This window comes from Euphorbia lathyris, chromosome 5, assembly GCF_963576675.1.
Source record: "Euphorbia lathyris chromosome 5, ddEupLath1.1, whole genome shotgun sequence".
NCBI lineage: Eukaryota > Viridiplantae > Streptophyta > Magnoliopsida > Malpighiales > Euphorbiaceae > Euphorbia > Euphorbia lathyris.
Genome location: NC_088914.1, coordinates 50333 through 62264, shown reverse-complemented (window position 1 = coordinate 62264; position 11932 = coordinate 50333).

The window sequence follows — 11932 nt, the reverse complement described above, 5'->3', positions numbered from 1 at the left end:
GGATTTCCCTAACATAAAATTAATGATAGCAATTTCACTAATTTCCCTATGAACGTATTTGAATAATTAAAACAGTAAGTGAAAAGGTATGAAGGATTGAAGATATTTATAGCCAAAAAACTGGTTGTCAAAATACAGATGTCTCCAGACATACAGATGTCTCTAGACATACAGATGTCTCTAGACAATACAGATGTCTCTTAGACAAAATAAAATACAGATTTCCTTCTTATTCTTTCCATGTGGAATTTCCACAACACCAATATTAAAGACTAATATCTAACAATCCCCCACTTAGGCTTTATGTATTGGTGTTTAAATAAATCTCATTAGAGTTATGCATAAATGTCGGTATCTTGCGATTTGGACCTCCACTTAGTGTAACACTTCAAGGAAAAACGAAATTAATGGCGGCTTGCCGCTTTTGAGCCATAATCCCTTTTGTTATACCGGAAGTATCACACACATAACTTCTATATAAACGTACGTTGATAGAAATGGTAGCACTATTATGGCCATGCGCTCATCCTAGACTTCATGGACAATTATAAAAGTAGACCACACTTTCATTAGGAGCGGCACCACTCCTTCTGTCCATATAGGTGAAGTTCAAATACAACATATGAAGCTTCATTAAGAATCTAAGACTCACCCTAATAATCATATACTATATAATTTATTATTATAGTTAGTATATCAATCAGTTATCAACAACTTGTTTTTACCACATTGAACCTTTACATAGTGATAATACTATACATAGGTTGGGTTTCTGTTGTTGCTGATGTAATCATATAGGTCTTAAACCAATCTCTTTGGACATTTTATATACTATGTCCCTTGGAAGTCCTTTTGTGAAAGGATCTGCCAAATTATTACAAGACTTAACATATACAACAGTTATAATCCCGTCTGATATTAACTGCCGTACATATGAATGTCTTAAGCTAATATGTCTATACTTTCCATTATATATCTTGTTATAAGCTTTAGACAAAGTAGCTTCACTATCGCAGTTCAAAGAAATGGCTGACATCGGTTGTGGCCACAACTTAATATCTAATAACATCTGTATGTCTAGAGACATCTGTATGTCTGGAGACATCTGAATGTCTGGAGACATCTGTATTTTGACAACCAGTTTTTTGGCTATAAATATCTTCAATCCTTCATACCTTTTCACTTACTGTTTTAATTATTCAAATACGTTCATAGGGAAATTAGTGAAATTGCTATCATTAATTTTATGTTAGGGAAATCCTAGAGGAAACTTAGTCAGAAACCCAATAGCAATTGATAGTGGGGGCTAATATTTCCTTAAGGACAGTGATTAATCACGTCCCTATTTTATGTTTGTGATCCCATATTTCTAACAGAAGGCGCATCAAGTTTTTGGCGCCGTTGCCGGGGATTTATTTCTTCTACAATATCGAACCAAAGGTCGATTTGTTAGTTTAGGCATTCATTGTGAATACCCTTGTTTATATCATTTATATCGTTTATACTTGTTTATACATATACCTGTTTATAATTCGTTTGTAAATATTCTTTGTCTATATCGTTCATACTTATACTTGTTCATATTCATACTTATATACACAAATACTTGTTTAGTCTATTATATCTCAGTATATATGACCTTTCTATACTTTTTTATATCCATCGTGTTTTCTCATAACATGCGTGGTTGTTCATACCTATTCTTATTTATACTTGTTTATACAAACGTATATTTATACTTGTTAAATTCATCTATACTTGTGTGTCTGTGCTTGTTTATACCTTTTATACTTGTTCATTCTTATATTTATATTTGTTCATATTCTGATTCATACTTATACATACTTGTTTATCTCTACTAGTTTGTACCATATACACCAATCTATATCTGTCAATATAAACCAATAAGAATACCTGTATAAAACTGTGCGACCTTGTATGATGTGTATACTTTTCTTTCATAGAAAAAATTTCTGCTTTCATTTATTTCTTGTATTTATTTCTTCTCAGCATATGCCTACAAGATCAGCGGGAATACCGTGTGTCCCTCTTAACCCTGAACTTGAACGTACTCTTCGCAGGAGCAAACAGATTGGAAAACTGAAGCAAGACGAGATCATCGAGCCTATCAAAATGACTGACAATGAACGGAACACTGAACGGAACACTGAGAACACCGGACCAGAAACTGACACTCGTCTGATGAGTGAGATCCTGACACCACACCGACACCAGCATCTGTCCGGCATTGCCGCTCCGAATATTCCGGCCAACACATACGAAATCAAGTCAGGCATAATTCACTTGATTCAACAGACCGGATTGTTTGGAGGGGAAGCACATGAGAGCCCGAATGATCATCTGGATCGCTTCCTAATGTGCGCAGACACTGCGAGAACAAATGGGGTTCCCCAAGATGCTGCTAGGCTGAAGTTGTTCCCATTTTCTCTAACTGGGCAAGCTTTGGAATGGCTAAGAACACTGGAGCCCGGATCAATCACGACTTGGGCAGGATTGGAGAAGGAATTCTTGTCCTACTACTTTCCCCCCTCGAAGACAGCAATGCTCAGGGGTGAGATCACATGTGCCCTCATCATGACATACCCAAGCATCAATTAGTGAGCGTCTTCTATCACGGATTGACACCCACTAACAGGGATATTGTAGACTCCGCAGCGGGTGGAGATTTGTTCAGAAAGACAGCAACAGAGGCGTATGACATGATTAACGAGCTGGCCAGGAAGAGTGTGCAGTGGCAAGAGGAGAAACTCGCTGGCCCCACAAGGCAGCGAGTGTTTGCTGTGGAAGAACAAGAACAAAATCCGGGTGTTGCGGATTTGAGTAGGAAGATGGATGTCCTGTTGGCAAAATTCAGCCAACCTCCCACTTGTGTGCACTGTGGCAGCGACCACCATGGGAAGGACTGTCAGGCAGGGAGCCCTTTCGCTGGAGATGGGGTGGAGATGGTCAATTATGTTGGGGGGGCAACCGAGGTACAACCAGAACTATAACAACTACAACCCCAACAACCACAACTCCTACAACAACAACAACAACTATAGGAGGCCTCAGCACCCGAACCTATCCTACGGAAATTCAAATCAGAATGTGCTTCGACCTCCCAGCAGTTTTGTTCAGGAACATAGAGAGCAGGGGCTTGGCATGCCCCCATATCAACAGCAAAATCAAGAGCCAATGCAACCTCCTAAGGAATCTGACGAGGTGGTTACTCTCTTGAAGGAGATCTCGGCTAGGCTTGCCAATAATGAAGCTTTCTGCAAGGATCTGAGCAATCAGGTAGCCCAGATCAATAGGGACAGGCAGGAAAGGCCACAGGGTTCTCTCCCGAGCACAACGAATAAGAATCCAAAGATCCTGAGAAAGGATTGAGTAAGGGGGAGAAATCGAGTTCTCCTCGGTTTAAATTCAAAGCTTGAACAATTATTTCTGCAATTTTCTTTTCGTTTTGTTTTTGTTAAATTTGGTTGTTAGTTGTTAATTCGCATTTTTTTATTACATTGTCAAGTTTTGCACCCCATACTCTCTTAAAAAAAATTTGGAAAAATCGCCCAGCACCCCAGCTCGGGTGAGCTGGGTGTCACGGGGCCTACCGTCCGGACCCGTGCGGCGCTTACTTGTCTCCCCCGAAGTAAGCCAGCCAAGGGAACTAGATCACTCTAGCTGCAAAGATCACATGCAAGGGTCAGATAGGAACCACATGTAGTGAATATAATAGCATACATACGATAGCAACATAAGGACAAGCATCTCAATCAGGCACACACAAGGATAACATGTAAGACACTCAAGAAGGAACAATACGCGGATGATGTTATTCATAGATAAGCAACAGTGTTACACCACGGGTCCCATCTCATAGTAGTAGGGGGGCAACTACTAGAGATGGTAGACTACCAACAACCGAGTGACTGTCCAGTATGACAGGTCACTCCCCCCTATAGTGTTTCTTATACCAACTTGAGTCCTACTGACAATGGCTATTACAAAGCTCCATATAACACAATAGAGTAAGTCTCTCCCCATTGTTACATAGTTTGATTACAAAGATAATCCCCCCTTACACTCTCCCCCACTCAGAGGTTCGACGTCCCTGTCGAACGGGTCTTGATGAAGTCTTCAATCTTGTTTTGGAAAGGTTGGAGGTCGGTTGCTTTCTCCCAGCTTGTTTCTTCTATTCCTTGGGCTTTCCACTTAACAAGGTATTCTGTGTGCGGGCGGCGGTGACATGCCGTTGCTGTGCGTTCTGCAAGGATTTCTTCCACTTCTTTGCTCGCAGGTGCTTTCTTTGTAATTGGAGGTCGCTTTGATTTGTTGCGCTGATCGTCTACTGTGTCTGGGTGGTACTCCTTCAAGTTGCTGACATGGAACACTGGGTGGAATGACATCCACTGTGGGAGATCCAGTTTGTAGGCTACGGGTCCCACTTTAGCTAGGACTAGGAGGGGTCCCTCGTACTTCCTGACAAGTCGTCTATCTCTGTTCCGTAGGCAGCGAAGTTGTTCAGGTCGAAGTTTGAGCAGGACCATGTCTCCCACTTGGAACTCTTGTGGACGTCGGCTTGTGTCCGCCCATTTCTTCATCCTCCTTGATGCCTTTGTCAAATGCGCCTTCGCGATCTCCTCGTTCTGTTTCCACTCTTTGGTGAATAGGTACGCCTTTGGATTTTTGCCTGTGTATGGAATGTCAACTGAATGAGGCACCAGCGGCTGTTGACCTGTAACAATTTCAAAAGGTGATTTATTAGTAGCAGAACTTTTCTGGCTATTAAAGCAGAATTGCGCCACATCCAACAAGGAAGGCCAATTTCGTTGACTGGCATTGACAAAGTGCCGAAGGTACTCTTCCAACATGCTGTTAAATCGCTCTGTTTGACCATCAGTCTGAGGGTGATAACTAGTGGACATATCGAGGCTCGACCCCAAGAGTCGAAATAATTCGGCCCAAAAGGTTCCCACAAACCGACCATCTCTGTCGCTGACAATACTCTTTGGGATTCCCTAATACTTGACTACCTGCTTGAAGAAAGCCTGTGCCGTCACTTCCGCAGTTGAATATTTTGGCATCGGAATGAAAGTTCCATATTTGGAAAACCTGTCAACCACCACCAAGATGGAGTCGAAGTCGCCCACTCAGGGGAGGCTGGAGATGAAGTCGAGGGAGACACTTTCCCATGGTCGGTCTGGTACTGGCAGTGGCTGCAGCAGCCCTGCAGGTTTCTTTCTTTCGGCCTTGTCTTGTTGGCAGATTAGACACGTTTTTGTATATTCTCTCACATCATCTTCCATCCTTGGCCAGTAATAGTTTCGCTGGAGGAGAGCTAGCATGTGGTGCCACCCCGGATGGCCTGCCCATAGTGTGTCGTGACATTCCTTCATCAGTGTCTTCCTCAGATTAGCGGCGGTTGGTACATACACTCTTTCTTTGATTGTTATTAACAAGTCATCGCTCATCCAGAACTGTCTGGTTTTCCCTTGCTTTGCCAGGTTGATGATAGCAGTTGCCTGAGGGTCTTTCTGTAGGTTGTCCCGGATCTGTTCTCGTAATGGGGATGATAGTTGACTGTTGGACAAAGAGGCTATTCTTGTCAACTCTGCTAATTCTGACTTCCGACTTAATGCATCTGCCACTTGATTAATTTTCCCTGAGTGATACTCTAGTACAAAGTCAAATTCTGCTAACAAGCTTTGCCATCGGGCCTGTTTGGATGTCAATCCCTGTTGAGTCAGGAAATGACTAACCGCTGTGTTGTCTGTCTTTACTATGAACCTGGATCCCAACAGATAGTGGCGCCATACCCGCAGGCAATGTACGACTGCTAGTAACTCTTTCTCATGTGTGGAATATCGTCGCTCTGCATTGTTGAGCTTCCTGCTTTCAAAAGCTATTGCTCGACCCTCTTGCATTATGACTCCTCCTAAGGCAAAATCGGATGCGTCTGTGTGAACTTCGAATGGCTTGCTCATATCCGGGATGGCTAACACAGGGTCTGCAATGATAGCTTGTTTTAAGTTTTCGAAGGATTTTTGACATTGGTCTGTCCACTCCCACTTGTTGTCTTTCTTCAGCAGATCCGTAAGGTCGACAACTCTCTCTGAGTAGCTTCTGATGAACTTCCGATAGTAGTTAGCCAATCCCAAGAAGGATCGCAGTTCTGTTGTATTCATAGGGATCTTCCAATCAACTATAGCCCGTACTTTACTCTTGTCCATGCTTATCCTCCCTTCCTCAATAATGTGGCCAAGGAATTTGATGCTCATCTGACCAAATGCACATTTGGATAACTTGAGAAAAAGTTGATTCTCCCGCAGTTTCTGAAAAACTAGACGTAAGTGCTCCTGATGTTCCTTGAGGGTGGAACTATATATGACGATGTCGTCTAGGTAGACCACCACAAATTTGTCAAGATAGTCCCTGAATACCTGGTTCATTAAAGTACAAAAAGTCGCCGGAGCGTTTGTTAGTCCAAAGGGCATAACAAGATATTCGAAGGACCCATACCGAGTTACGCAAGCAGTTTTTGGTACATCCTCCTCCCTTACTCTGACTTGGTAATACCCGGAGCGTAGGTCGAGCTTAGTGAAGTATTTGGCTCCACTGAGTTGATCAAACAAGTCAGATATCATAGGAATGGGGTATTTGTTGCGCACCGTAATCTTATTGAGTGCTCGATAATCAACACACAGCCGCAGACTTCCATCTGCTTTCTTCTGGAACAGTACCGGGGCGCCATATGGGGCCTTCGATGGCCGAATGAAACCTGCCTCCAGCAACTCATCTAGTTGTTTCCTCAACTCTGCCAACTCAGGGGGAGCCATTCGATATGGTGCTTTTGCTGGGGCCTTCGTGCCTGGCAGCAGATCAATAGCATGGTCAACATCTCGTTGTGGAGGTAATGTCTGTGGCAATGTCTCTGGCATAACATCTTGGAACTCCCTCATCACCCCTTCCAATATCCGAGGGACGATGACACTACCTTCTGAGTCGTCACCTTTAGGGACAACTATATATGATTGTTCCCCCCTCTTTATACCTTTCTTGAACTGTATTGCTGAAATGCATTTCTTCCCTCGGACTGTGCTTAACGTTATCGGGACCATGCACGGATCCTTGTTCAAGAACAAAAGACAACCTGCTGACGCCATGGGTACTGCGAAACTCTGTTTCAGAAACTCCAACCCCAATACGACATCAAAGTCATCCATGGGTGCTATTGTGAACCCGATCGTCCCTGTCCAGGGTCCCAACTTGCAAGGTACATGTTGGGCAGTTCCGCTAATCGACTGAGCAGGTGAGTTCACAGCCTTAATCATTCCTGTCTCCCTCAACACATGGAGTCCTAAGCGGGAGGCTTCGGAGTCTGTTATGAAGTTGTCTGTCGCTCCGGTGTCGATCATGGCTCTCGTGTTCTTGCCATTGATTATCATCTCTACATACATGAGTCCCTTCTCTGAACTGTCTCCTGTCTCCTTTATTTGTTTTGCCAGAGCTCCCATGAATCGAAGGGATCCCATTACTGAGGGTTCAGAAGGTTCCCGTTGCCTTTCCCTTACGATGCTCCTTTCTTCCTGGATCGTAAGTAGTGAGGCCAGAGATGATCTCTTTGGGCAATCTGCTGCCTTGTGCGATCCTGTGCAGAGGAAGCATGACATCGGCCTCGGTGTATATGACTGGTTCCTTTGTGGAAGGCTTCCTTGGGTCTGTGAGTAGGGACTTGTTGTCCTAGGTGGAGGATTCCTCCTTTCTGAGTAGTTCCCCAGGTAGGGTCGACGTTCAGAGTTGTTGGCGTTCCACGTCCGTCTTTCGCTTCCGGACGAGGAGTAATTTCGATCACCTCCGCCATTCCATGGCCTGCTCCATTTGTTAGTCCTGGAGTCTGAGTCTGCTCCGACCGGAAACTATCTCTTCATGGTGCTACTAAAATCAACTATGCTTTCGGCTGCTGCAATTGCTGAGAGATGATCTGTGGCTCCCCTTCTGATCACCTCACTATGAACCCAAGGTTTCAACCCCTTCAAAAAGCCAAAGAACTTTTCATCCTTTTGCATGTCTGGAATTTCTAAGGTAATGGCTTGGAAGCTTCGAACATATTCTCGGATATCGCCAGTCTGACGTAGTTCGCTTAGCCTATTTCTGGCTGAGAACTGCGCATTTACAGGAGAGAATTGAGACTTCAGCTCTCATTTGAAGTCTTCCCATGTGTTTACTGACCCTGAACTGGTCTGGTGTCTCCACCATAGCTTGGCATCCCCCTCTAAGTACATTGGTACGACTGCTAGTCGATCCGCATCGAGGCTTGTCTTTGTAGCTGTAAAATAACTCTCCACATCGAACAAGAAGTTGTCCACTTCCTTGGAGTCCCGAGTTCCTACAAAAGGTTTTGGATCTCGAATTTTGATTTTTACGGCTCCTTGATGACTTCCCCCATTTAGGGACAGAGATTCCACCTTCCTCTGTAGTTCATCCAGCTCCTGTTTGAGGGCATCAAACCCATCTCCTGTTTGATTTTGAGTTTTCTCTATACCCTTGAATAATCTTCTTTGATCTTCTTCGACATGGTTCATGGCTATTCTTAGCCTGTCTATCTCTTCTTCACCTGCAAAATGAGCATCCTCATTAATTCTGTTTGTCCCTTTTCCTCGAGCCACACCACTCCCAGGTGGTTGACCGGGAAGGGGATTTTTTTTCGCTATTACATCTCTAATAGCCTTTGCATTCGTCATCACGAACTCAAAAATTTCTGTTCGGGCAATCATTGCCCTAAAGATATCAGCATTAGCCACCACGGCTTGGAACAGTTCAATATTAGCCATCAAGGCCTCGGCCCCTGTCGGATTTATATTAGCCCTCCAAGCCTCGGCCCCTGTCGGATTTTCACTAGCCCTCAAGGCCTCGGCTCTTGCCGGATTTATATTAGCCATCACGGCCTCGGCCCCTGCCGGATTTTTATTTTCATCTCCGCCCTGGAGTTTCGACATTGCCTCTTCAAGGCTATCAATGCGTAGAAAAATTTCATTTGTATTGGCCCCCAGGCCTCCTCCATTTTCATCTTGGAGTCTTATAATGGCTTCTTCCATACGCTCGATCTGCCTGCAATTTTCTATCACTGCTATAGAAAGATTATCAAGATCGAGATCCTCAATTCGCTTTTCTATGGCATCCATGCGTTTGGCGTTTGCAATCGTCATGGTTCCTCCAAGTATCGTCAAACCTGGGCTCTGATACCAAATGTCACGGGGCCTACCGTCCGGACCCGTGCGGCGCTTACTTGTCTCCCCCGAAGTAAGCCAGCCAAGGGAACTAGATCACTCTAGCTGCAAAGATCACATGCAAGGGTTAGATAGGAACCACATGTAGTGAATATAATAGCATACATACGATAGCAACATAAGGACAAGCATCTCAATCAGGCACACACAAGGATAACATGTAAGACACTCAAGAAGGAACAATACGCGGATGATGTTATTCATAGATAAGCAACAGTGTTACACCACGGGTCCCATCTCATAGTAGTAGGGGGGCAACTACTAGAGATGGTAGACTACCAACAACCGAGTGACTGTCCAGTATGACAGGTCACTCCCCCCTATAGTGTTTCTTATACCAACTTGAGTCCTACTGACAATGGCTATTACAAAGCTCCATATAACACAATAGAGTAAGTCTCTCCCCATTGTTACATAGTTTGATTACAAAGATAATCCCCCCTTACACTGGGCACCCCAGCTCGGGTGAGCAGAGCACTGATGCCCTGCTCGCCGAGCTGGTCGGCCGAGCCGGCCAGCTCGGCCGACACGGGCTGTTCGAGATTTTTAATCCCGAACTAAAAAAAAATAATAATAATAATAAAAGGAGATAAGGATAGGGGATGACTCATCATCCCCTTCATTTCCTTCCTTCCTTTCTTTCTTTCTTTCTTTCTTTTCTTCTTTCTTTCCTTCTCTCTTTTTCCTTCACAACCTAACCTCCCAAATCCACCATACTAACCCGAATTCAACAAACGAGGTATGGATTCTTACCTATTTTTGATTTCTAACATGTTTCTAGGCTTAGATTTTAGTTTAGGGTGTTAATTTTTGAGATTTGGGATAAACCTAAGTTTTGGGGATTTTATCTTTTTTCTCAAATAGTCTCTTATTTGCTTTTAATTCTTGACATTCTTGCAATATATGTTAACATTATGATCAATATGTACTTTGGGTATGATTGTAGTTCTTAATTTATGTATATTTGGAGAAATTGCTCAATTTGGGTAAAATCTCCATTTTTAGCTCAAAGTTCAACTATTCAGTTTATAGTTGAAAACTTGCCAATGGAGTTCTATATCACATTCTTAACGCATTTTGGTCACTGAGCATCCTTGATTTTGCACGAATTTGGAATTACGGGTAAATTACTTAGGGATTGAAAGCTCGTAGTTTTGGTCCCTAAGTCTCTAAGCTATGGTTTATGCCTAATTGTTGGTTGTTTGGGGGTTTATGTTTATGTTTATGAAGAAATTCTAACTATTCCGTTTGGTATATCTCTCAGGTAATATGGGCAGGAAATGTAAGGCCAAGATCACGGTTAATAATGAAGCCGACTCTGACGTCGAATTCAGCGACGCCCTCCAAGCTAAGTATAATCCTACTTTTGGACTAGTTGATGAGCGTGAGGGGTTGTTGTACACACGGTTCTCTAAGCAGGACCTTGCCACTCGAATCATTGTTGATCAGTCATACCTAGCTTCTATAGGTTTGGAAAAGGATTTCAATGAAATCCTAAAATTCCAAGGCTGGTATAAACTGGCCACAAAAGGGACCCTAGTGTATTATAACTTTACTATGGAATTTCTGACCACTTTGAAAAAGGAACCGCCCATAGGATCGGGAAAGTATTCTTTCCGACTGAACGGTAGACCCTATCGTCTCAGTGACACTGTGATAACAACCTTAATGGGAGTCTACAACCACCCAGAGGCAGTCTCGGGTTTTGAGGAACCCATGACACCAAATGATGCTTGGCTCCAATTAACAGGCTCATCAGATTATGACTCCCGCACTGCTAGCCCGGTCGCTCTCTTAGACCCATTGTTAAACCTTATACACAAGTTTGTGGCTCACAACTTGCTAGGCAAAAACGAGAGCAATAAGGTCTCGAGCACGGAATTGCTCATATTGTGGTGTGTAGCTAATCATAAACCCGTTGATAATGTCAAAGCCATCTTTGAAGGCTTTCAAAGCCAAACAAGTAGAAAACGCGGATCACTTGGTCTTGGACATTTGGTTACCAACTTCCTTGATAACCAATTCAAAAATTTGGAAATCAACGAAGATGGTTTCCACCCCACCTTGCTTAACTCCACATTTTTGGGAAGGTCTACTTTTCATGCAGTTTTAAATAGGAACCCATTTGGAGGAGCAAGCTCAAGCGGGAGAGCAAGAAAATGGGCAAGAAACCCACCACGACAAAGAGAGAGAGAGCACGACGAAACTGAGGGAGAAGAAGCTGCAGAAGCAGATGACCAAACGGAACACCAAGAGCCGGGGAAGGAGGCCCAATTCCAAGCCATCAAGACCATGATGGCAGAAATGAGAGACCTTAACCTTCGGACCTTCAACATTGTTCAACAAATGGACCAACGGTTCACTAACTTCGAGCAGAACATGGACCGGAGGCTCACAGGCCTTGAATATGTAGCGGCAGACTAATGTGAGCGCTACAACATGTTGTGGCCACCTCCCGGGCCGATCAGTAAGTTGTCTTCTCCACCCTAACTTTTTGCACTTATACTTTATGGTTTGTGATGCAATGTTGGAACTTATTCCACATTTTTAGTGTGAGGAGGAGGGGTAGACAAACTTACAAAAATTGTATAATTTTTAAATTTTTGTTGCGTCGTGTCTAATTTAGTTTTGCGTTTTTCGGGTTT